We start from the raw sequence: 27,940 nt of genomic DNA on the forward strand, positions 1-27,940 counted from the left end.
TACATTCCAGGTAAAATATTGTATTTTCATCCTACAACACAATAAAAGATAAGTTAAGTGAGTAGTGTTAATAATAAATAATTCAGTCTTAAATTTGCGACTATTTAGATGTAGATATTGTTGGCACCTTATCAGATCCAGCAGTGACCATATGTGGTATTCCACAGGGATAACCTTTTATGAACCTTACCTTTCCTACTACGTGAATGAAATCAAAATTGCAGTTTGTGTTGTTTTGTATGCTGACCATTCAACTGTGTTTGTGAGAACACAAAGTGCCAGAAAACCAGCTTAGTCAAGAAATATTGAAATTAGGCAGTGTGCAATACAGTCTGGCTACATCTGAGTAACTGGATCAAACAATTCAAAGACAAAAGAAAGAGTTAGGCCTTTCTTCCTTAGCCTGTAATTGGGAAACATGAGCACATTCCATTTGGTTGATTAACCTGAACAATCCTATATGTTCAAAAGTAAAAAATGCAGCACACCAAAAAGTAGCTGTAAAACGTTTTATTTTATTAATCATTAAGTTTTTTTCAGAGCATGACAGTTGTTAGCAATGTGGCACGCACCCAAGACAATCAAGGGAAGAAGTCTTCCAACCGAGGTATGTAGCAGATTAAGATCAAAATATCGTTATAAGAAAAGGTTATGAATAAAACCATCATTAAGGCCGGTGTGAATCATAGCATCGAGCCTATTATTCCAAGACATCTGGCTTTGGGAAATGCAAGTTGGAATATCACCTCCTCTGATGAGGTCTCCTGTTTCAAAGGGAGTGAAACGAAGGGCAGATGGTAAAATGTCTGCACCTCATGGTCCTAATGTCTTCTGATTGCTCTTCTGTGCTCAGAGACAGAAACAGGCCTTCGTGGCTCTTATTGGTTTGTGCCAAATGTAGACTCACTGCAAGGGCAGACCCCATGTTTATCTGTAGAGCTGCAATTTTTGAAATGGCCATTTGAAGTCTGTTGTTTAAATGGATGTGTAAAGCTCTTGCACTTGTAGGATTGATTTCATTGATTACATCGCTATGTCCACATGTGAAGTTATAGTTTGAAGAAATGACGCAACATGAAAGTTAAGGCTTCCGGAAATATTAAACCGATGGTCTCAGAGGGAGAGGGGTCTTCTGTAAGAGAACACACAAGGATATTTACAAATCTCTTGGAGCAAATTCTCCACAATGTGACAATTCTTCAGTAACCTCATTAGGAGGGAACTGCATAGTTATAATACTGTCCACACGTATAACGCCATAACTAAAACACTTGTTAATTGTGTAGTTATCTTTATAAATGGACAGATGTTTGATGATATAGAGACCAGGACCAGACCTAAACAATACTGACCTGTTTGAAAACCTTTAATATTTATATACTATTAACCTAATGCTTATACTATACACTATAACTTCTTGCAATGTAACTTAATTCAATTGACATATAGAAGACATATGGCTGATTGCATTAGGTATTGTAGTTCAAATATAATATGCTTATATATTGATTTTTTTGGTATCTACATTAAAAACAAATACATATACATAAATATATAAATATAAATATAAATAGAAATAGAAATATACATATACATAAACAGTATATATATAGGTGGGTATATATATATATATATATATATTTTACATGATGTTGATTATGGTCCCATGCTTTTTTTCATGCAATCTTCTGTCGGTGATGAATATGAAATATTTGTTTTCTTTTGATGCCCCTTGATAGTGAAGATGTTGTGTGAGTTCATGTCAGGGAGCTGTTTTTGTTATTGTTGTGATAACCAGATGTGGGCAGGGGATCTGAAGCTCTGGATGACACGGCTGGTTTCCTGTGCAGCTGTAAGGGAGCCGTGCTGCCGTCTGCAATCATTGAAGCTGTCTGGGCAGCACATGCATGGTGGAGCTTGACAGGTGGGTTCCCGTCTGACCCCTAGCATGTAGGATAGGGCTACAGATGGCAGAGGAATACAAATGCTGATAATTTGACTCTCCCAAATAAATAGATAATATCAGCACTTGGGCATCTCTAAGACGTCTGGTTGACAGTACAATATGAAAGATGCTCCAGTGGTTACAAACCTTGACAAGATTAATGTTAATCTTTTTAATATGACCATGAATTTAAAAACATTTGTGACCTGTAAAGAGTCAAGAGTGTAATTTTATATAAAACACACAGGAAGTACCGTGATCTTTATTCTTATCAGTCAAGGGCTTCCTTTGAAGGATTAAGATTTTATTTTTTTCATATTGTGTCATCAATCATTTTGATTGAGCCCCACCTTCTTTCTTTGTTTAAAACCCTTAAACCCTCAACAATTAAGTTCCATTTATAGCTTTTGGGGTTTTACTCCATTTTGATTCTGCAGGGGTTGCAGTTGAAATTTTAGACCTAGCACCTTCCACTGGCACAAAAAAGGTCATGTGGTGTTGGAACAAATGAAGAGAAGGAAATGGCCATGTCCTGGCCAATAGAAAAAAAAAAGGGGGGGGGGGGGATCAGACAGCGAAGAGACAGGATGCTGCAGCTCTCCTCTGAGTCTTTTCAAAAACAGTGTAAATCACTTGGACAGGCCCACTTTATCATTTTAAGGCAGACTTTGTCACAGAGGGAGGAAAAACTGGTTTGAATGGGACTGTTTTTCATAAACAGATGGACTAAGCGCTAAATGGTGGTAGCGAAAATAATAGAAAAAAATGGGATATTTTCCCAGGTGCTGCTGAACAACACAGCTCTTTTATGGGTTATTTTGCATGAATAAATACTCAAGGGGAGTTAATACACTGTCGAGATGAAGCTATTCAAGGGGGGCAAGGTGGCTCAGTGAAGCTGCAGCAGATTTAATTCCTGGCCTGCGCAGACACCTGATAAAAAGCAAAACAAATTTGCCTTCAGGGAGAAAAAACTGGCGGATATGGGAATTCAAACTCAAAACTTTATCGATTTTATTTAACTTTATTTCTATTAGGCATTCAACATATAGTCCAAACAACAGAGCAGAAAGACTGAAGAGAGAGAAATACTCAACAATCTTCCCAGCAGCCTTCACCATGTACTCCAGATGTGTATGGAAGCTCAAATAGTTTTTTACTAAATATATAATGAAATAAATATTTGCATGAGTATATTGTGTAAAATGTATGAATAAACCAGAAATTAGTTTTTTAAATATTAAGGAAATCTTCCTATTCTTCATCAGTTATTAAATCAGTTAAGGAAAAGTTCATTTCAATGTTTCATGCATCTTCCACAGGAACGCCTTTTTTCCCATCAGCTTTATTCATTGTTGACTTGCATAACATATGTAGTGACACAGGAACAAATAATGAACCGACAACCCAATGTTCCAACTGCAGCTAAGCCATATTCAAGTCTGTAGTTTGTAGCTTGTGAGTCTGCCGTGTTTATATGCAGTGCCCTGAATTGTTTTAATCATCATATGGTTTATTTATGTATTTACTGTCCATCAATGTTTAATGTTAATGAGATATCCTTGTAACCTACTCAGATGGGCTTTGTTTCAGCCTTCTGGCTGCTTTCAGACAGATTGTGTTGTCAGGAAAGTGAAGAATTAATTCACTGCGCGCTTAAAAAAAAATGTAATAATGAAATTGAAAATGTTTAGTCTCGGAGGATATCAAATAGTACCACCTGAAAACAGTTTGAACAGCTGGATAGGAAAACACCAATCAATAACAAATGGCTGTTAAATCTGGTTTCTGTGGCACGACGTAGCCGCATCTCCATCCACACGCGACATGAAGGGCTCACAAATTAAAAAGTGTCTCAGCAGATTGCAGGTGGTTGGGTTCATCCTTCATCAATATGCACCATGCATGGGCTACTACAGTTTGGAGATTTTCCCCGACTCTATTAGACTGGCAGTATAATGGCAAATCTCCTTTTTTTTAAGAAAGGGATGTGTGATTCACACATCTGCAGCTAATATTTTCTCTTTATACTTGTATAAATCATTTAATATTCTTCTCATGCAGCACGGTTGTCAATCCCAGCCCCTCCCTTATACTGGGTGTTGCTCGAGGACTTCAAATCACCTGTAAGCTAGAGATGCTGTTTTTACTTCACTGGTTGCTCAACCAATAATTCTTCTGCAGTGGAAAGAAAAAAAACATCTCATGAGTGCTGGCTGGAGGATGTAATGGCTCATCAGTTAAAGTAAACCATTCAAGGCTGAGCCAAAAACTTTTATAAGATCAATAAGAAATATTTTCTTTCCCAACAAAGTACCTGTTTCCATATTTTAGATAGAAATAAAAGTAAAATCATTGTCCAGTTTGCCAGTCAAATCTGGAATCATACTATATGGATGTAAGTTTCCTATTCCCTCAAAGTAAATATCATGTTCGGTTCAGAATTTCTCAAATAGGACTAAAGACTCTGCAGTGTCCTTCAGTATGACTGTGTGCATCTGTCTCTTTGTGTTTGCTGTGTGGCGCACCACCCACTTGTGCTTCCCTGCCTTCCACCCACTGCCTGCTGGGAAAGAAACCATGTGCAGGTGAGGAGGGAGATGAGGTGGATGAAATAATTATGATATTCGATCCTGTTTAAAAACATCACCGTAAGCAGCACATCACCGACAACATACAGTGGTCATGCTGTCCTTGATTAGCAGCCTGCAGGTAATAGCAAATGCCAGCAGAACGACAAAAAGTCCACAGCATCCCTCATAGATTATCCTTCAGCTCTGATATTTAGGAAACATTGAAACAAGCTGTCCTGAAGCTGAGTGAAAGATGGATTAAATGTGTAATAAAACAGTAGACGATGCGTGACTGGTATTGATGTGGTTTCAGCGGTTTCTATTGTCCGCAGTGCGTCCACTGTCCTGCCAAGGGAGTGTTTGCCTGGAGCCAAAGAAATCCTGCTTCATCCTGAGTCATAAACAGACAATTAGTTCCAAATACAGCATCATTGAAACGGATGCTATAGTTTTGTGGCATAACATTTTACCACAAATTAGTGTTGAACCTTATTGGAGAACATGACAGCTCTCCAAAAGTGAAGCCAAGACATCTTGATCGGCCCCTGGCTGGCTGCTATAGTGGATCAGACATGGATCCAAGTACACATTAATTAAATGTTTCTTTAAAGACAGTGACTGTTATTTTTGCAGTTTCCTATCCCACTGTTGTGTGTTCAGTAGTTCTTTTTTTCCAGTTAGTTTGGTTTCCATGGTTGACAGTTGAGACTGACTTGTGTTTGGTGGAGTGCAAGTATCAGTGGGACCTCGATTCCACGGCTCTACACCATGATTCCTAGTGTGCAGACTCCAGCTCCTAATTACTGCAAGATGGTGGAAGCCAGGATATTCTAGCTTCATTTGTGTTGGGGAAGTGAAGATGCGCCGTCCATCTTGATATACAATCTATGGGTTAAATGTTTCAAGCCTCTGGGTGTGGTGATGTATGGCCAGAGTTGTGCTTCACCCATAATCAGACCTAACGATTACAGTTTAAAACAAGTGAGTGGGTGAAATATGTTAATACTTATAAACTCAAGACTTTAAAGCCCCAATAATAATAGAATGTATGTTCCACCTTGACGCCACCTTTTGGTATAATCCCAAATGTTAACTGTGGCAGGCACAACTGACCTGACCTTAAGATGTTGTAATATGGGGAAATACTTCAAATATTTATATTTTGTTGGCTTAAATAGCATTGAGCATTTTGAATATTGTCCAGAGAAAACAAGAATAATTCTACTTCAATTCACGAAGTTAAAGTGCGATAAATGACCTCTGACAACCACAAAGCACAAACCTGCTGTATATTTTCAGTTCAATAAGCCCTTTAAAGTGATAAGAATAATGTGATGAAATTATACAAATTAAATATATTTCTTATTATAACTTGTCTGGGGGGGAAAGAATCACACATGGAAAGGTCAGTGCAGATTGCAGGTTAAAAAATCATAGAAAAACCCAGAATAAATGCGTGAACAGGGATGAGCAAAGTACATACACCATATGTATTTTGAAATAAACTACCATATGCTGAAATTATAAGTGTATCAAAAATATATATATAGTTTATATATATAGATAGATTATATATATATATATAAATATGTTTGTAATGTTTCAGAAGTGCAGCATACATACTTACACCAGCTCAACTCCCTAACCTCTTCTCATCTTCCTCTCTCTTACTCATGTCTCTCCACTTAGGCTACTGCCTATCGATGCTCCAATCTCGCTCTGACTAGCAAAAGAGGGAGAAGGACCTTGAAGCGTGCACCCACGCAGTCTTGTTCAACAGCAGGGAGTTATAAAACAGCCCCCACTAAGTTACACACTTAGAAGTTGTGAGCTACAACAAACACCAGTGCTGGATGGAATAACAACATGTTGTTTCATGGCTTTGCAGCACAACTTTATTATGCCAATAAGGCACAGAACATGTGTGTGTTTCCAAACCATCTCATGGCATAATAAAGAAATGTTGTACAACAATTCTGAAACAGTTAACAGTTCTTTTCCGTGCACAACGGACGAAAGCTTAACACAGGTTGAAATTAGCAAGCTAGCATTAACTGTGAGGTGTGCTAACGTAACTAGTTAGCTAGAACACTCCTATGATACTAAAACAAACACAAAAATCTAACAGGAACTGTTAAGAAATGTAGCAATTTATGCAAAAAATGTATGGAGAGCTGGGAAGCAACACATTTCTCACTTTGTGTTTCTTCTTCTTTGGGTCTCGTTTTGTTCTGGATCTTCAATTTTCAGAACCTCAATGTTCTGATCTCAATAAGCCTGGGAAAATTACTGAGGAGACACCAATTTATTTTTATGTACACATCTCAAAGAAAGTATTTTATAGCATTTTTAAATTACAAAAATACCAAACACTTTTGACCCAAAATATGTCATGAATACTTCCCATCCCTGTGCAATGCAGATGCTTCAGCACAGTGCAGCAGAGGTCACTGAATGGATGTGCAGTTGGGTTGACTGGGCCCCAGGATGTTAGTTTTCCCTTCATTTTGTCATCCATGTGTAGATTAGGTACGTTCCTTCCACCTCCTTTGGAGTGAGAACAGTTTTCCCTCACTTGGATATGACCTGACCCTGGTTTTACTGAGTTGTATTCAGTGTTGAGAAAGTTGATTTAACATTTTATCAATTTACGGATTACTTGTCGATGGAGCTTCCTCAAAGGTGCTTTAAAACACCTCCACAACCACATATCACATATTCATTATTTTATACAGGCAGAAACAGAAAAATCATAAACCTTAGATTTCAACAGGCTGCTGCTTGGAGTATTTATTGATCATTAACAGCAAGCTTTGCCACAGGCCCATAAACTGGTCCGCATTGACCTCTGAACAAAACTACCTGATTCCTGAATGTATCCTGTAGCTCAAGTTCCTAATAAATAAAAAAAATGATCAGGGGCCATATTTCTACTGGTTTGATAGAGGCTAACTGCCTGCACCTTCAGACAAACTTTGTGCAAACAGTTTAAACAAAGTATTATGGGGAGTTGTATTCCTTTACTCTACTCATGAATGGAAAAGTAATCACATTACAGTGACAATAGCCTTGTACATTGCCCAGCACTGGTGGTATGTTTGTTAAACTTGCAATTACTGACTTTCTAGACAATATATAGCTTATGAATACAACATTTGACCAAACATTAATGAAGGAAGGAGGGCTTTAGCCTCCTCAACAAGCTTTTTGTTTTACCATGAAGACCTGTAATGCTGGCTTAAATGAAACCTTAAAGATCCACTGTGTAAGATTTAGGTGAATGGAATCTATTCGCGGAAATTGAATATAAAATAATCCTAGAGATGTTCTAACCAAAGTTGTTTCATTTAAATTGCACTAATGTTGTTTTCTTTACCTAGAACAAGCACCATTACATTGAAATACCTTATATTTACTTCGGCCCACACTGGACAAACTAAACACCTTTTGAGTTTTTATGACAACTGAAGGGTACCACAAGTTCTCTCTCATGTTTGGAGGCAAGCAGAGGGTGAGATGAGTTTTTTTTTTTGCTGAAACATGCAACTTCCCTACTATGTCTTAAACGTTAAATATTTAAATCTATTGTGAATGTAAAAACAACACAGCCATTATTAACAAAGTATATGCTTGTGAGATCAATACAAATATTATTGATGACATATCAAATAACAACACAGTACAAGCAGAGCAGAGTAGTGAGGAGAAGGTCAATAGAGTTTTGTGTTAAGTACGGACTTCACACCCACATGTCTCTGGACCAAATATCAGCGTTAGTTAAATGCATGCAATTTGATGACAGTGGATGCTAACAGTTGCTAGCTATGTTCAGAGCACAAGCAGCTCAGGCTGTTACAGCAACAACCAAATCACCACGGTAATTATGGTCATTAAATGGTATAACTAACCATCAGGGAAAGCAGCATGGTACACTGTGAAACTAGTGACGTTTGATTCCATTTTAGCAAAAAACACAAATTGGCTGACTCACAATAAGCCTCTGAGGCCCCTGGAGTTCTGGTTATCCATTCATTGGACATATAGGACTGCCATACTATTGGAATGACATTGTCTTATCATGCAGTGCTAACAGTGTTGTGTGACCTTCTGTGTTTTGTATAGAGGCTTTGGGTAATTACTGTACAGCTTTATCACACATAAAGCCCCCGCTTTTGTGAGGCACTGACACGTTTTAACACAATCAACAACAGAAACCCCTGATCAGTGAATTAATTATATCAAACCCAGCGTGCCTTTCAAAATAATAGGCCACCTTGTCTATCTCACAGGCACAATGGGGAACTGATACCTCCCCATTATTGCTCTCCACGCAGGAGTTCCCGTCATTTGTGCTTGCAGCCGTGCTGCGGCACAGGCCGCGCTGGCCTTTGTGCCAGTAAATCCCATCAACTCTGTATGCTGAGGTGAGGGGGGCTAGGGCCGTGTGTTGTTAGAAGACCGGACTTGAAGTGATGAAATCAAAGGGATTGTGCCACCCTGACGACCCTGGAGGAAATAACAGGCTCTCTGATGTAGTTGCAGGGCTCTTTAAATATTGCATTAAAAAAGCAGGAGCGAGGGAAGCTGGCCTTCAAGATAGCGTGTGTTCACTCTGCTCACCAACAATGTGAAATGAATGGGGGTGACGGTGTTATCTCATGTTGTTGCCTTATTTCATGACAACAATCCCTGACACATGGGCCCAATGCAGCTGCTGTGGAAACACTGAAGGATTGTGTCACCTTGTCGGCATTTCCCCTGCATGTGTATTTATGTTGACAACTTGTTGACTGACAGGGACATTTTTGCAGGACTGACACCAGCTTTTGTGTTTTGTTGTCTGGCTTTACGCATTCATCCCTCCCGGAACACGCTGACTGTACGCGTGCATGTGCGTCTTCCTCCTCCTGCCTCCCTGCATCTGACAGCGTCCCTCCCTCTTTCTCTCTCTCTCTCTCCCTCTCTCTCTCTCTCTCTCTCTCACCTCCTCCCTCTGTCATTAGGCTTTTCGCCGGCTATACACACCGACACACTCCCTTCCCCTTAAACACGGAGAATAAACACGGAGCGGCGGCCGGAGCAGGACTAACCTCCCCCCTCGGTGCGCACCATCCATGGTCCTCCCCTGCGAGCCTGTCTGACAGGAGGGTATGTTGAAATATTCCTATTTTCTTCCTCCCCTGTCAGTTTGCTGCTGTCAGAACAAGCGCAGCATCGACTGTACAGCGATTTGTTGAATGTGGGGTTTTAATTGTCGAGGTATTTCTCTTTTGTACGCGTAATAATTCGTCCCTGATTGCGGCGCGTTGATATTATTCCCTCTGTGCGTTTGGCTGCTGCAGTGAGCGGAGCTTGTACGTGTGCAGCACACCATCATTTTATATTGCGCACGGACTTTGCCCACTTGCTTGCCGACCTCTACCGGGGGAGGACTCACATTGTGGGACTGGAGCAGGCGCGAGTTGTGGCGTGGTTGTGTGGCCCAGTCGCTCCAGTGGCTCCAGTCAGGGTTTGACAGCAGGGATCTGTAGACCTGCAGCCAGGCGGTCAGCGCTCCTCCTGCTCCCTCTCTGCCCCTGGCACTTACAAACAGGATCTCATCTCTACACAAGCAACACTTTCATCTGGGAATTCCCAGGTGCCTCAAAGTTGTGATTTTAGATATATCATCTGTTTGGTGTCTATGTGTGTGTGTGGGTATGTGTGTTTGGGTGTGGGTGTGGGTGTGTGTCAGACTGCTGTCAGGGCAAACTGGATGCCATTAGAATAGTCACTGTATTCACACACACCCATCACTGTAATTATAAAACGGCCCCACTGACTGATACACACCAACATGAGAACTTGCACAATGCTGCCATCGTCACACCCTCTCCCCAGCAACACCTCTGGCACAAAGTGGTCGAGCTTTGCTTTTGTCCCAAACACAAGTTGATTGTGGGTTATGTTTTTTTTGTAAACTCACCGTGACTCAGGCTGTCGGTGTAAAGGTTGTAAAAATGCAGACTTCAGCTGAGGACTGTGGAGTTATTTAGCTGCAGAGGTGAAGCAGCACTGTTGTCGTTTTTTCTCCTGCATGCTCAGACAGGTTCATGTATGGAAATGACTTCACCTATGCTCCCCTCCCTGCTTTCCACTAGTTTTGTGGAATTACATATGGTACTGAAGAGCAATGTATCAGTCAACTTCAGGATGCTTTGCTACGACTGTTCTCTGTGGCTTCGCATCAGGTTTGCCCCAATTTTATTTCAACCTTAAATGTCTCTATATCTTCTGTCAGCCATGCATTGAATTTCAAATATTCCCTGTCATTCTGTGGAGGGGCTGTATGTGAAAACGCAAAGCTTCAAGTCAGTTGTTAAGGAAATTCTCCGGAGTTTCTCCAGCAAGTCCCCTAATAATGTCCAAATGAACTCATGTGAGAATATATCCTATATTTTTTCGCCTGCATGCTCAGAAAGGTCCATCTATGGAAATGGTTTCACCTTTGCTCCCCTCCTGGCTCCAGCCAGGATACATCCTCTGGAGGCCGCAAGTGAGTGGGCGCGTTGATTACATTTCTAACACACGGCAGATGCAATACGGTCAAAACACAAAAAGGAGACAAATCTCAGGATGAAGAAGTGAAGCCATTCAAAGAGACAAAACAGACAAAGATGTCAATTTGGATAAACAACACGATTTAGTAGTGTTTTGGTTATAAATACAGACACCAATGCAATGTGTTGCTAACAAGAACCATCTCTGCAGCGGAATGTACACGTCAGTTATGTCCTGCTTCCTGCATGCTGCATCACAGTCCGGAAATTTCTCTCGTGTCTTCTCCTGAGGATATGAAAGGCAAACTTAGGAAAAAGTCCAGACGAAACATTCTCCGGAGTTTGTGCTGTTGAGTCCTACAAAGAGTTATCCTTAAAATGTCCTCTGACATGTCTGACTCTTAAAACAGCCGACCATGACACATTTGTATTTGTTTGTTAAGGTGCTAGCATCGGCTCAGCACCTCTGCAACGTACTGGCCTTCGATCTGTGGGCTCGCGATATTTGGTCACACTCTTCGTCCAGGGGACACACGTTGTCAGCCTCAGCTGCCAGACCTGCTGTCACGCTGCATCAGTGTCGTCAGCATAGGACACACTCCTGAGCCTGCTGTGTCAGCGAGCGTCCCCGCTGAGTATGACCTGATGCTTCTTCCCCCTCCTAACAGCCAGGAAGCCATTACATCATCACAGCACGAGCATCAGTTTTCCCCCCCACTGTTTGCTCATCAGTGCTTCGGCACAAATTTGCGATCCCCCAGAGTTCAGACAAACTGAAGTGAATCAGAGTTAAAGATTCTGTACGGCTTCATTCATTGTAGTCTAGCGTATGCTCTATGAACACCAAGTCTCGCTGCTGTAGAGTGTATATGTTAGTGTTTGTGCGTGAGTTCCGATGCCCCAGGGTGCTGCTGGGATTTCAGAGCCCAGCATGTTGCCTACCACCATTTGCAATTCAAATCAGCATGCATGAGGCTTCTATTGAAGCTGAGCAGCCCTCCTCTCCTCTGTGTCTCATTGGAGCCAATCACTCCCTGTACTTGCAAGTTGACTCACCGTTTTTTATTGACTTTTCCGCCGAAAAATCCGAGCAGTTGTTGCTTTCACCTCATGACACAGGACCAGAGGAGAAGCATATTTTCAAGTGGCCATCTTAGGCTAATTTTTATATATTGCTACAGTATCTTGTCATTGGCCTGGAATAATGCAAATATGTGTTGGGTGACCCTGATGTTGCAGAGGCATGCTACAGGCACTGTGTTTTTGTGTGTGTGTGTGTGTGTGTGTGTGAGGTGTATGTGTGTCTGCGTGCGCGTCTGCATACGCTGCTGTCAGAGCTGAATGTTCTTTGACCCGACATGTTTTCGTAGCTTGGTGACCGTGGTCACATCTCTTCCTGTCTGCTGAACTCCACTCGAGTCACCAAAAAATGACGCACACAAAGAAACACACGCACACACAAACACACGTACTTCTTTACTAATGTGGACTTTCACTGATACATTCCCTCCCTCCTTACCCCAGGCATTACGCTTTTTTAAACAAAATTATGTTTGCCTTTATTTCACAGTCAGTTGTTTTTTCCTCTTTTAAATCGTTCTTGGGATATTCTCCAGGTTGTGCTATGTCCTAGAATGGGAAAGTATGTAGTTAAAAGACGCGGATAGGTAATGATGTCTGATCTACTGAGCGGGCCACAAGGCTTTGATCGTACTGCCATACAAGCCAGTAGCCATTCAGATTTACCTTTAGCCTCAGGGTCGGCCTGTATCATTTATTACAAGGGGGAAACACATGATGATGCTATTGTGCAAAACTGAGGTTCAATCCTCTGATGCCATGAACCTGTTTTACTGTATAAGAACACAAATACTCTTACCACCAGCAACCACGGGTCTTGCTGGATGCAAGACTAGAATCTTTGAGGGCTTGATTTGCTGTTGCACCACAGAGAGCAAACTACAATGGCTAACATATCCTGACTGTTAACTGCTATTATAAGGACAGCTTCAGATATGCTGGATCTTACATTTACTATAATGAAACTGAGTTGTTCTTTTTTTGAGATCTTTCCTGGTGAATGCCTTCATCTCAATCCACGATTCCACCATGTGGTGACAGGGCTTTTTTAGGTGCCTCTCCTTCTCCACCATGGCTCGAGGGATGTTCTCCTCATTGCTGTCGTCCGGGCTGATTGCCTGGCTGTATCCAGGGGAGGTGGTGCTGTACGTGGAGCCTTTCGGACTGGCTCTGAAGTACATGGGAGATGTGGCTGGATGGAAGCTTGAATGAGGCTGGGGAGCAAGTTGGGAAAGGACATCTTAAACCCTTAAACCAGCACCAAGTACAAGTAGAGAAGGACATCCCGAGGGTTTGCCATGGACCACACATGTATCATTTTAAATATTCATTTTGACACAGACTAATTTTCTATTTTCAACTTTCCATAACCAAATGGATTGTTTACACACCATACCTCATACCTGAAAGCTGATCACTTGCGAGCAGCCCTGTGATATTGATTGTTGGCTGATACAGCTGTAATCGCCGCTCTCCAGTGGCCCAGTGCACTGCAGCTTTATGTTTGTTTACCCGATGAACAGAGACCTAAGCTTCTTCTGTTTTACACGCTCTCTTTTCATGAGCTTTGTTTAGAATGACCAAAAGAGGATCACACAACATTACAGCAGCTCAGTCCAGCGACAGTACTCATTGTCGCCGAATGTGCTTTTGTTTTGTGTGAATTGTGCTGAGCCTCATAGGGATGCTGCAGCCACTGCAGTCCTGTCAAAATCTTGTTACGGTGCGGGCTCAAACATCATATTGCTTCTCTGCTTCAATAATGAGTGGGGCCACTGCCAGCGGCAATGTCCACAGTTATCTGGTCCACCTCCCTCCTTCCATTGAGGATCTCTTCCCAAACCAGTTGCAATCCTGTTGCCGTCTGTCTGATCAGGGCTTTATTTTTAGCTTTGGTTTTTACTCACACAGCTTTGGGCGATTTGTTGCCTTCCTCACATTGCATCATTCAGTCTGCTCTCAGTTGTGAGAGGAGAGAAAGAGAAGCCATTTGTTTGCCACGAGACGGTTTTATTACACTGTTCTGTTTTCCACTTTCAGTCGTAAAGCTTTCACATGATGGGAAGCATCACTTTGTCCTCTCCGAAGGGGAGGCACAGAGCTTTTTCCACGGGTAGCGGCTCAGCTTGCCTCAGCCTCATGATAACAGTGAGTCAGCAGGTTCTCTCTTTCTTCCTCCCTCCTTTGCATACCTACACTGGTCTCCCTCGCTCCCGCTTGCTTTCTGCCTTCTTTGAACAAATCCCCTGACTCTCACGGATGAGACCCATCATGTTGTTGTCTGGCTTTGATCTGGTGCAGGGATACCCATAGTGCCACTCTTCTTTCTTTTCATTTTTTTTGCTCCCGACAGAAAAGCAGAATCTATATTTCAGGCAAAGTTGGTTCATGTGGGGAAAGAGAACACTTCTTTTCAGGCTGTTGTCGAAATACTTCACTCCAGCTATTCTGCTGCAGTCTTCCAAAAAACCAAGCCAGCAGCTATTGTTTTCTTTTGGCCACTTAGCATTGAGCAGCATTAATTAGAGCCTCTGCGATCAACAGTTGTGGAGGAGGCTAATTCCATTGTTGATCTGTGCCCATTTCCCCGTCGATTACAGTGCCCAATTGGCCGAGTCTCTCAAATTGGAACAAGCTGGTGGATTGAGGAAATATTCGTGTGTAAGGTTGATCTTAGTGCAGATTGTTAATAATTACAACAAATAAGACACAAAAATGGGATTTGGAGAGATTAGAAAAGCAAAAAAACAACAACAGTAATATGCCTCCTTCTGCAGGAGAAATTGAGTTGCTCAAAATGATTTTTACTGCATGTTGCAGGTAAAGTGAAACTGACTCTGGCCTTTCAGGGTGATGCTGCATTTTGAGCGATGACATTTGCTGCTGCTGCTGTGTGGTTAGTATGAAAATGTGTTTTTGGCAATGGTCTGATGAGAACATGCACAAAGTACTCCCAATCCCCTTGGGCCTGTCGTTTGGCTTCTAAACTGGTCAGACAGGTTGGAAGGCAGATCCACACACAGCCGCAGTCATTGGTCCACACTTTGTGCACTCACTCTAGGTGTGTGTGTGTTTGCTGTTCTCAGTTATGATCTGTGGAAGCACGTGACACACGTCTTGTTTGTTTACTGTGTGGCTCATGCTTATCAGTTGTTGCACCAACTCGTTTGTTGCTTTGTCTTGCCACACACACACACACACACACACACACACACAGTCTCCATGACATTACATTGACTTCAGCTGTGTTTCCACTGCAGGAACTTTCCCAAGGAACTAGGAACCTATGCAGGAACTCTCTTTTCCACCACATGGAACAGAGTCTGAATTAATTCCCCTCAAAAAGGGGCTCAGTCAACTCACAGTCAATCTCATCAATAGCCCCTAAAATCTGTTTCCTTACTCTATGTTTAGCATTTTGGGTGTTTTGAATTCCCTTTTGTCCCTAGTGGAAATAATAAATCTCTGAAGACTTTCTTTTAGCTCCTTGGAAAAAGTTCCTTTGTCTAAAAGTTGCTGGGACATTTGTTCGAAACACAGCTTTACATAAATTTCCTCCAACCTTAACCATAAAAAAAACATTGTTTACCTTTACCTACAAACATTTTCACCTTTAGATCTAAAATGTGCTCCTTTTTCATGAATAGTAAATAAAATCAGGTTATAAAGACTAAAACCTTGTTTCTATAGATAATCAGTTAGAGGGATGGTTCAGGTATGGTTTCATCATGATATTTGCTGGGATTAAGGGATCATGTAAGTGCATTAAATGCTGAAAGTGCTGTCGGGCGAATGGGAGACAAAGCAGCTACTTGAAGAGTTGAGTCAGAGAGGCTGGGGCACTGAAGAATAACAGTGCACATCCAGATCCACTGACAAGGGCCAAACCACAATGGCACGTGTCAAATCCCTAGAAGTGTATGGTTACACATAAAAAAACATAGGTGTGGGTGTTTTGATGGGTGCCCTATGCCACTGTGGTTGACTTGCCCTTTATCAAAATCTTCTATGGTGCATTCACTTCTTGTTCAGAGCACTAGATACTTTTCCGAAAGTGGTGCAAGCCACTTGTTTGTAAGGTTTGTGGTGCAATCCCTGAAACCTCCAGTCTGCATACCGAAGTGTTCTTGGGCAAAAGGTTTCAAACCATTTCAAACCAGCATCCCTAATGGTTGCATTGTCGGTGTTTGAGTGAGTGTGTGTGTATGGATGAGTGCCATGAAGTGTAAAGCGGAATTATCGATTAGACTAAAGGCCTAATAAAGATAGATAAGTGCAGTCCATTAACCATATAAAAATCTGTTGACGAGGCCCATACCTCAAAACAGCATTGCTTATTAGTTCAGTTCATTCAGCATTTGACTCTCAGTGCAGATATTGAGGTTTGTTAGTACGAATATACACTTTCATCTGCACTTTCATGCAATCATAACAGCGCCTAAAAAATCCTTTCATTCAAAAAAGTATAAAACTTGAGGGTACAGATATAAACATCATGCATTATCTACACTGCTTATCCAGTGAGGGTGGATGGGGAGCTGAAGCCGATCCAAGCTGACGTTGGGGTGAGAGGCGGGGCACACCCTGGACAGTCTAGCAGTGTATCACTGCACAGTCATACCTATAGGTCTTCAATTAGACTATCCTCTATCTACATATAGATACAAACTCCACACAGAAAGACCCCAGTCCTACGGGTTTTCAAACCGGGAACCTTCCTGTTGCATTTGTGTTGGTCTTAGCTGAATCAGCTGCTGCTCCTGTGTTCCTCTCACTGCCGTGTTTCTCAGTGAGCTAATCTGTGTCCTCACCTCATTAATAAGGCAGTTGATTTATAATCCGAGCAGGTGCTCTCCTCTGCAGCAGGTCTCTTTGAAGCCACACACTGGTGTTGTTACAGCAATGTAACAGTGTGCACCCTGCTCCAGTTTGTGTCAATAGTAAAACTTCTACAAATCCCAGTCCTGCTGTTCAGCACAGCAGCAGCGGTTTGTAACAGAAATGTATCGCTGTTGCATTATTTTTTTTTTTGGGGGGGGGGTGGTCCACTGGTGACTGATACCTTAGTGTGTTTGCGGTTGATCACTCATGCGTGTGTGTGTGTGTGTGTGTGTGTGCGGTGTCACGTCCCAGCACACTCTCACTTCTCTCCCTCACCTGCACTCAGAGAAGTTGGAAGGATGTATGGCAACTCTTCAGTAACGGACTCGTTCTCTTGCCGTCGGCAGGTCCCCCTGTGATTGTCAGATGTTTGTGCCGCTGGCTTTTTCTCTAATTGTTTCGCAGTTTATTAAGAGCTTTTCTCTCGGTTCGCTCGGCACGTTCTGATCATTCACGGCCTCTCTGTCACGCATTGATTACTTTTTCTCTCTTTTGTTTTGAGGCTGGCAGCGATAATGCGCAGCTCCTTTATAATTCATGCTGTGATTGAAGTCCCTCTGGTTGCAGTTTTCATGCTGAAATCTCAACAGACACTTTTACTCCAGCAGCACTCAGCGCTGCCAAACACCACAGTCCACAGATTAAGATGCTTGGTGTCGGCTTCCGGGCTGCCATTCAAAAAGCCACACACTGTTGTCCGCAGCAGTAGCGGCGGTGCCTGGCAAGTGACCGATTCCGCTTAGAAATGTTGAAAAGACAAGCTGCTGGGCGGCATTGAAAACCTTTACAGCCTCCTTCTTTCTCTGTGCCTGTCGCTGTCTATACCTAAACAAATACTCAGCTCCTTCTTTAGCATCTTTACAAATCCTCTGACACTGACACCAATAACACAGAGAGCTCCAATAGCTTCCTTTCAGCCCCAACACTGATCCTAATAAGGAGATGAATGGCTCTGTACAAACAGTGGAGTTGAGCTGGGGACTGGATGTATGCCCACGGCCTCCCTCTCTCTCTCTCTCTGCGTGATGTGTGTGAAATCCTGTTTCAGTCTCCTCCCGTCTGCCTTGGGTCCTCTGCTGAGTTCCGTCAGTGGCGAGTTCAGGTGTGGACGGACGCGACAGCTCCCACCCGTTCTGGATTGGCCAAAGTTAGGAGTTCACTACACATGAAAGCCTGAAAATAACACAAGCTTGCTTTGTTTAAGAATAGAGTGGACGTAGGGATGCACCGATTTGACAGGGATATCCGATATTGGTCCGTTACTGACTGAAATATCTGGATTGGGTATTGCTTTGTGTTGGTTACAGAAAGTAGTCCAATTTGCCTTAGCAATCGAAATCCTCTCTCCATTGCCAGCCGTCGTTTTGTGGTTTTTGAAAGGAGAAAAGTGTCAGTTCTGGCAACGGAATCGCTTTAAAAGTATCTATTTGGCACCTGTATCTGATAAATCCCAAACAATATCCAACCGAGTATTGTTGACAATAGGGCAGGTGATATATATGATTCAGTTCTATGTTATACTATGTTTCCATTCCATGTGCATGTGCTACATCATGCGTGGCTGTTCTGCTACTGCTATGTTCTGTATTCTTGAGAAATATCACAGGTTAGACTGTGAACAGGGAGATTTGTCTGTTCGGCATTCTACTCCCCAAACAGTGAAAACACTTCTCATTGGTCACGATCACTGAGACGTGTGCTCAGTGTGCGTACGCCTGACAGAGGTGTGAGATTTGGAAAACTGGCAACATACCTACATGCACAGTCTGCCAGACAAAGGGGGGGCTGAGGTGAGCTGCTGACAGCACTAATAACACACATACCTGAGGACCTACTCACCATCTGTGTGTGTTCTATTCATGTGTTGAGATCTGGATACTTGCCAACATAAAATATATGTTCCTCTCAAATTGATATAACAATATGAGAGGAAATTTGTGAATTCCAATTTGGAAAAAAAAGATCACATAGAAGTTTGTTCCATATGCTTGTGTATGTGGGTCTAAGATAAAGGTCTGCAACATTGTCACATGAATAATTTATGTGGAATAATTAGATGGAAAAAGTCACCTCTACTGTAAGTTATGTAAATGCAAAAAAGCTTTAATGCAAAAATAGATAACAGAACTTTTCATAACTCCTTTGCAAGTTTTTAAATTTTACAACAGCATTGTGGAGGTGAAACAAAAGTAGTGACATTCCTTAATGTGTCGATGTAGAACATGCTTTATTGTTTAATTTAAATGCATATAGGATTAGATCTTATTATGTCATTACCTTAGTATGATGGTGTATAATAAAAAAAGGGATTGATTTGATCCAATTGTCCAGATTAAATCAGCAGGGAGTGTGAAAAGCGAAAGAAAAAGCCTAATTGAATTCTCCAAAAGTCGGAGTGTAGTAATGATACAGATTTATTGACTGTATAGAAATCATGCCACATCCTCAGCTATTTGTTTTTCATACACAGAGAAAACCTAAACTCGAATCAAAGCACTGGATGCTGAAAAAGTTCTGTAAAGTTGAACTGTGCTGGAAAGGAGATTTTGTACAAACATACTTCAGGAGACGAGGCCATTGTTGGAACTAATTTCTGTGCACGAATTGGAAATTGGTGTGCAATAGAAAGCGTCAAAATTCTTTAAGCCTCTGTCTCAGCTCTTGTTTATTCCTCAGCAGCGAGTGGGAGGCTCTCACCATAAACATTTACCTTTTACATTTGCACATGTTGTGTAACAGATAGGAAAATGTGGGCGTGAAATGGAGCACCGTCCCAACATTTCTGAGATTATATGTATTTTTGTTGTTCCTTGCTAGCAGACAGAAGTGCATTTTATTTTTTTTAACCAGCTTATCTTCACACTCTACCCTTTAATTTGACACAAAGACTATAAATTAGCTGTGAAATGTAACCAAAGAAATACAAGAAGTCTCTGCCACAGGGCCGGGTTAACACAGAATGACTTCTTAGGGCTGTAAAACGTGTAACTGTTTCATTGAATTTGGCATTTTCCTATAATGTGTTTGTCTTTCACACATTACAAAGGCAGCCCAGGCAAATGTGTGTCTGCAGATAATTTACTGCAAGGATGGAGAAGGGCTTGTGGTCACTCACTGTTTAGCCTGAGACCAGAATGGAATTTTTCCTCTACACCTGAGTCATAACCGCTCACCATTACTCAGGAATTTGCTTATGAACCGTGTCATAACAGCAGCCTTATTTTAGTCTCTGGCTGTTTCACGGATTATTTTCATGGCCAGACTGGCCTGCAGCTAAACCGTCTTTTCACAACAACGCAGCCACAATTATTTCTCCCTGCTTTCGCTCAATTGCAGAGACAAGAAATTACAGCAGGCAATCCGAAGGATGCAGCCCCTGAATTGACACAGAGTTATAGCTGTGCTGTCTTTTGCAATGGTTAATGCCTAACTGTAGATAATTGTACCACCAACTGCTTATCTTGATGGGCTCTACTTGTTTTATCCACATAAATAGAACTGGATGGAAATGAACATTAATAAAAAACAATTTTGGCAAATTTGGCTGAAATTTTTGATACAACGACCTGTCCAGGCTGCTGTATAGATACTGGACGTATGGATGGATATGCATCAATGATAAGCAGATTTTGTTACCTTTGGACAGAACCAGGCTTTTTATGGCTACATTAATTGGCTGAACAGCATTGCAGCAATCTGCCTTAAATGTGAGGTTCAATATCTCATCTAATGACACTTGGACAACCTGCTCTATACTGGCCGAGCCCCAGCCCCCCCTTGTATGTGACTGACATGTTACTTGAATGTTCCTTGTCGTTAGTGATTCTGGTAAAAGGAGGATTTGTGTAGTTGCTCTTCCAAATGCCTCCACACAGTCTCGGCCAAGATGAGCTGCAACGCTGCCATCTGAATTCCCAAACAGGTAAACAACAAAGCAAATAAGATAACTCCAACACTGTCTCAATGACACATTGGACATTTCAGTGTGATTGATATGCCCTTGCTGTGACTACAGTCGCATGAGCTTATTAACCAATGTAGCCCTCGTTGATGGGTGGTGCAGGGCGGAACCAAAATCAGTCACTTCCCTGTGCTGCCTTGTCTCATCACTTCACACCTCAGACTCTACCTTAAATCCACATTTATTACATCCAGGTTTTTAAATATTTCATGTTCAGGGGACCATTTCTCACTTATTGTGACAATCCCTCTTAATTTGAAGTGTTGGCATTTGACTTCTCTGCTTTAAGAGAAATATTCTCATGATTCTGGGTGAAACACAGATGGATTTCATCAGGAAGACCCACTGTTTAGAGATCAGTGTTTGAATAACCCCAATTAATATTCACATTCAGTCGTCAGACTGGACTGTTGCCTGGAAATAGACACTACTCCAGAGAATGAGCATCAAGCTGACCATCAGTAGCACATTCAGGCTACTTCCACACTGCTATGTTTTCAAGGCTATTTCTTCTGTATCCGTTTTAATCCCCGTCCAACTGTAAAAACAGTTGTGTCATTGTAAAATGCAGAATTTAACTTTACAGCAGCTGTTAGCAATGACAGCATAGTCAGCAACACTTAAAATTGATTATACATTTTAGCGGTTCAAAAAGACTAGAGTAGTATGGACGCCAGGCGTATCCGCAGCACAGTTGCCTCAGTCCAGCCACAAACATCTTGAATTGGGTGCTTTACTTCCCCTCCCACCAACCCCATATCCTACTAGTGCTGCCTGCTGCCTGTGGCGATGGCGTAAGGATTAATAAAGCTACTCCCCTGTAAGTCTAGTCCAGCTATGAGCTCCCTTCCCTCCAGGAAACTGTTCCACCTGCTACTGACCAGTCTCCACACATGATCCCCTTTCACGGACCCTCACAACTGCAGTCAGCGTGAAGTGCTCCATTTTGTCATAGATTTAATACATCTCATTCAACAGTTCCACTTTAGGTCAGATAGACTAACGTAAAAGGACATGCAAATTTGCTGTACGCATTTCATTCAATTTACAACACTGCAACCTGTGTCCATTTAGCTCTTAATTTACTGAGGCAGCAGCTCATTACGCAGTCAAGGCCTGGGACTGTGCTCCGGGCCCGATCTCCGTATGAGGGAGAGAACAGTAGTTGGGAAATGGGATTTGTCCCAGATTACCAAACTCAGGGAAAAATAATTGATAACGTGAGGTAGAGATACTAATGAACTAGCAAAAGATCCAAGAAAGAGACGCTGGAGCTGAGAGCAGAGCAGGTGGAGGGTGGAGATGGTGTTGATACAGTTGATGTCTCACCAGATGACTCAGGGAGATATACAGCCACAGTTCACCGAACGTCACGCTCAAGTTCAAAATTGAAAAACAACGAAACAACTTGCAGCCCCGCTGTCCCTTGTTTGTGTTGGGCTATGACAATCTTAATCATTCTTTGTCTTTTTGATGCAGTTTTAGTTTGCTTCCTCTACTCTAGAGCCGTTTTTGCGAAAATTGGCCTCAAAATGTTTCTTTGAGCCTAAGTGCAAAATCCATTATTTCTAATCATTTGGAGTGATCATTCCTCCAATGCATCAGCAGCAGGAAGAGATGTGTGACTCACTGCTGACATACAGACACACAGTAGGCGGTGCCAGAGCTTTTTCCTCACTGGGACAACATTGGGGCTAAATCATTTATTGGCAACACCAGAGGATCTACTGCAGCATGCCATCGCTGGTCTCCTGTTGTCATACTTCTCTTCCTCCACTTTCTTGTAGTTTCTGGTCGATCTTGACAAGTTGGTGACAATGCATTTTCATCACTCTGCTGTAACACCAAAACAAGTGTGTTTGTATGTGTCTTACAGTTGTGTATCTTAGCTTATTTTCTGTTTCTAAACATGTGACAAATGGACGGTTTATGAGATATTTTTTTACTGAAACAGCAGCCCGCCTTCTCAGAGGGAAGCTGGAAAGCTCTGTAGAGCTGAAGGGGAAGTGGAGTCTGGTGATAATCGTCAGTTGGTTCTTCTACTATGGGCTACCCTTTCCACTCGACAAATAGTAGAGTGATCCATTAATGATATGAAAAATATTGATTGTAGGGACTTAAAGTAAACATGAGCAATGTGAGCTCGCCTTAAGTGACTCAAGTGCAAAGAACGGGGCGTTACTGGATTGAGTTAACCGGGGAATAAGAGGAGCAGCAGCAGAGTTAAAGTAATTGAGACTTTGTTTTGTTTGTCAAGCGTCTAATTTCCTTGTTTGGCTTCAATAGAGCTGTGTAATTCTTGGTAAAGCTACAGCCGCGCCCGCCCCGCCCCAGTGCTGCCTGTTCATGCAGATTGAGCCTCAAATATTCAATGGACTGAAATATTCTTCTGTTGCAAATCTGTTTTTTCCCCCAGTATCTGTGAGTTTTGTTTTTGCTTTCTGTGTCAGTGGAAATATTTGCAGCTCTGTTTCAAAGGCCTTACTGTAGCCTTTGGCTGGTTATCACAATTGCCACATAGTCCTGGTCTCAGCCAACAGGGCAACATCATTTCATTTGAATTCTTCAACTGGTAAACAAGTGGAATATGAAACATTGTGGTTGGGACACATCACTGGCCAGCACCGTGCACTGCAGGATCGTGGAAGACGAATGAGTTCCGCTGGGCATCCACCTCTCTGTGTAGACTTTATGTACATAATTTGTTCCCAACATTCATAATTCATGCTTACTACACTTTCGGCCTGTGCATATTTTATGGTTCAGGGTGATTATCCATTTTTCAACGACTCCTGTCCAGTGTGGGTTTGTTGCCTGTGTGAATATTTAATATGTGGGGATGGAGAGTACACGGGCAGCAGCACATTAAATGTTGTCATTCACATGATTAGTGATAAGAGGGGAAACAGCAGGATTTGTTCTGTTTTTGGCTTTGAGCGATGATCAGCACAGAATGAAGTACGAGCTATTTATCTAATTCATATTATCATATCCATGATATGATTCCGTCAGAAGTTCAGAAAGTTGCAGTGTGTGTGTGTGTCTGTATGTGTGCATGTGTGCATGCACTATCAAAGATTATTGTTCTCCAAATTTGTTAGATTTGTTGAAAGAACCTTTGCCTCCATTTTAGACTAATAACCATTGCATTACTGATTCTAAATACATTTCTGGTATAGTTAGTACAAGTGTGGAAATGTACAAGTTTAGTTATTTATATAATTTAAGTATTTCCCATACTGACTATAGAGTGAAGACATGCAGACTAATCTATGCATAAAGCAAAAGATTGGCCCGTTTTAAACTCTATAAAAGCTGACTTTTCTTATTAATCTGATACTTTTCAGTCTTTCAGGATGTAAAACCTCCAAAGTTCTTGTGAAATGTTATTGGTTCAACCTCTTCTATCCTGTGTGTGGTGATTCATAATCTCCGCCAGTTTTTTAGAGAAACTCGACTTTGATGAAGATTAAGATTAAGATTAAGATGCATTTATTTTAACCCTAACCCTAACCCTAACCCAAACACATGCACAGGCACACTCATGCAGGTAGGGATATTTAACCTCTGCTTTTGACCCATCTGGTGCAGGACACACAGAGCAGTGAGCAACCATGTACGGCGCCCGGGGAGCAGATGTTGGGGGAGTAAGGTGCCTTGCTCAGGGGCACTAGACAGGGTAGGGAGAATCCTCTTGGATTTTTGGACAGATCAATCCATGTTCGTCTTTTTGTTGTTTCTCCGTGGAGTCGAACCAGAGACGAACCAGAGACCTTTTCTGCCCATAGTTCAAGTTTCTGCCACTAGTCAGGTGTCCCTCAGTACAATTTGTACCTTTTGTCATCATACTCCATATAATGGGAGAGGCGGTGGTCTAGTGGCAGAAACTTGGACTATGGGCAGAGAAGGTCTCTGGTTCGTCTCTGGTTCAATTCCACGGAGAGACAACAAAAGATGAACCTGGATTGATCTGTCCAAAAATCCAAGAGTCTCCCTACCCTGTCTAGTGCCCCTGAGCAAGGCACCTTACTCCCCCAACATCTGCTCCCGAGTGCCGTATATGGTCGCTCACTGCTCTGTGTGTCCTGCACCATATGGGTCAAAAGAGGAGATTAAATTTCCCTACCTGCATGAATGTGCCTTTGCATGTCTGTGCATGTGTTTGGGACTTATAAATGCATATGCATATTATTATAAGTTTTTGACCCATTAGAGTGTAAACCATGAGAGCAGACGGACAGTGAGGCGATAGTGTCTGTGCACAAAGAAGTTCTGTTATCCTTGAATACTAAATAACAGAGGCTGGGTCAAATAGATGAGTCTCAGAAGAAAACTACGGAAATGTGAAATTTTAACAAACTAATACATGACACATCATAAATGTCACAGTGGATCAATTAATGTTTCATTGTTTGTGCTTTGACTGTTGCTCTTTCAGTTACACCATCTTATTGCACCTTCCTGTCCTGCAGTGGATTAATAGGATTGTGCCGGTTTTTCTTGATCCACCCAACTCCTAGCATGGAAAATGCAAGCAGATTAATAGATGTAAATCAGTCCTAAGTTGACAGACATGACCTTTACTTATGAAGAATGCAGTAGGACATTGTCCGGGTCAGACACATTCATAGCAACAGTAAGTGTGTTCACAGTAACCCACTTACCTGGAAATGAACAGAGTGAGGATGCAGGAGGCAGGACATGACATACACATTTAGCTCACTTTTTGTTTACAGCACATCACTACCAGCACTAGCTCTTATCACCAAGCGCTCTTGAATCTCCATTCACATGGCTTTCCATGTTGACGTCTTGTCTTAGTCTTCCATGGCTTCTCTTTTGCATCCAGAGACATTTGTAATCTTCTCGTTTTATTTTCATTTTGCCTCAGCCACGTATTAGAAACATCATCAACACGCCCACTTGCTCGCTGTGAATCTTTCTGGACATTTACATGATGCAGACTCACACATCCTGGCCAGACATGGAGGGTGCATTGATTAAACAGGGCAACAGGTTATTAGACATCTCTTCTGTTTACACGGCTGAACAGACACCTCAGCTCAAGTCGAGAGCAGGAAGCCGAGCGAAGATCAATGTCAGATGTCTAGCGAGGCCTTTTTATCACGCCGCATCATTCACAGGTGTCTGCCACTGAGTCATCCTTCATACTTATTTGATAGAAGCTCAATTTAGCCATCTTCTCAAGGTTATTACAATACATCCGCAAACAGCCAGCGGCTTGCAAGCTTCTAGTGAAAATGTTAAACTGCTTCCAATTGTCAGCGGCTCGTATGTGTCAGAGCTTGTTTATTTGGGTCAGAATTAGCTGAGGGCTGATTGCTGATCTTGTTTGCCAGTTGGAAAAGTTTACTTTTAGACACCAGTGTCTTCCCAGCAGCATAGGTCAAACATGCTGCCATTCAGCCAGGGGAGGAAATCCAATTCAAGGCCTGAGCCAATAGCAATGGTAGCATTATTATTAATTTCAAGCACGTAGGACTCATAGTGGGGGAGGAGACCAGGGCAACCAGATGAAGCACACACAGACTCAGACCAACTCCAGAATGACATGGCTGGGATCTGAACCTAGGCCTGAAAAAACAGCAACCCACACACCCAACATGCTGTCAAATAATACAATACAGCTTTATTTATATATACCTAAGGTACTGTGAAAAGGTTTAAGGCAATGAAGATGATTACATTCTTAATGATAATGATCAAGCAATACCATTGCTCAAGTGCTTGATCAGTTTCAAGTTCATTCAGCACGTCAGTGACCCCAAACATTCTGACAGTGTCAGAACAATCTTCACTGACAAGACACAAATAGTCCTGCAGCAGCGCCCTGGTCTCTGGAACGAAGAGATCAGGTCCAAGCTACCCACCCGGTTGTTAAATAAACCAACAAATGTTTTCTGAGTAGAACTTATGCTTTTTTAAAAGGGAGTGTCGTCACTCAACTTTGAGTGTCTTAATCCTCTGCACAGTTACTGTATGTCTACGTAGCTGTGTTAGAAAATGGTCTCAGACCTGTGGAACCAGCTGTGTATATCCTAAGAGTTGTTAGTCCAGGAGTTGTGGGACAGAGAGTGAAAATTACACATTGGACATTTATTAATTTGCCAGAAACACAATATAAAGTTAATGTAACAAATACTGGATGTTCAAATAAGTTCCAAAAAGGACAGTATTTAAACATTATATGCATAAACTTGTGTCACACACATTGTTTGGTCTTCTATTCTTAAAATATCAGCGACTGAGCTTTATTGTCTTTTTAATTGAAAGATGACTGATAACAAGTGCATTTGAATATGTTAATCCATTTCCATGGAGGACCTACATTCTTGAGTAAAATGCATGAGTTGTATTCCTACAGGGGATCTGTGGGGTTTTCAATTAATTTTGGTGCAAAGTATTTCAGTAACTAGCATCGTCTGTGTCTCGCCTGTTTAAGTGCCTGTGCACTGAATTCAATTTGAGCAGTTGTTGATGTTAATGTGTGAGTGAATAAATTAATATAGAATGAGGTGACTGTTACTTTTGACAAAATTTCAATTCAACATTTTCATTCCTCAGGTATTTTAGCTGACTTTGTGTCTTTTTTGTCTCTTGTTGAATTCTTATTTGTGTCTTAATTAGTTTCGAATCGATATTTTCGTTCAGAATTAGCTAAACAGCTATTGATTACATGTCTGGATTTTTTATTATTGTTGTCCTCTGTCAGATTTTGACTGATCTCTCCTTTAAGTGTTTCCGTCTGCACACGTTCACTCCGAGGCCTCTGAAAGCGACTTTGAATTAAAACTTACGCTTACAGAGCACTTTTTGTGCCATAGGAAATGAAAGTCAATATATCATTGAGTTTTTCCCACTTTGTTATCTGAGAAGTATCGGAATTCTGGTCACTACACAACAAGGTTTTATTGTTTTCTTCAGATTCTTGTTTAACTGG

General features: G+C 41.8%; 1 protein-coding gene across 4 annotated transcripts in view; it reads left to right on the forward strand.

The window, feature by feature from the left end:
• The first annotated feature begins 9,484 nt into the window (after window positions 1-9,484).
• The window catches only part of LOC133960374 (protein 4.1-like), a 76,071-nt gene continuing 57,615 nt past the window's right edge, over window positions 9,485-27,940 (forward strand). For 2 of the 4 annotated variants that reach the window (XM_062394920.1, XM_062394929.1), the window contains exon 1: window positions 9,485-9,666. The gene's annotated coding sequence lies outside the window, so the exon portion shown is untranslated. The remainder of the gene's footprint in view (window positions 9,667-27,940) is intronic. The other 2 variants (XM_062394938.1, XM_062394948.1) reach the window with 2 other exon arrangements.

This window comes from Platichthys flesus, chromosome 2, assembly GCF_949316205.1.
Source record: "Platichthys flesus chromosome 2, fPlaFle2.1, whole genome shotgun sequence".
NCBI lineage: Eukaryota > Metazoa > Chordata > Actinopteri > Pleuronectiformes > Pleuronectidae > Platichthys > Platichthys flesus.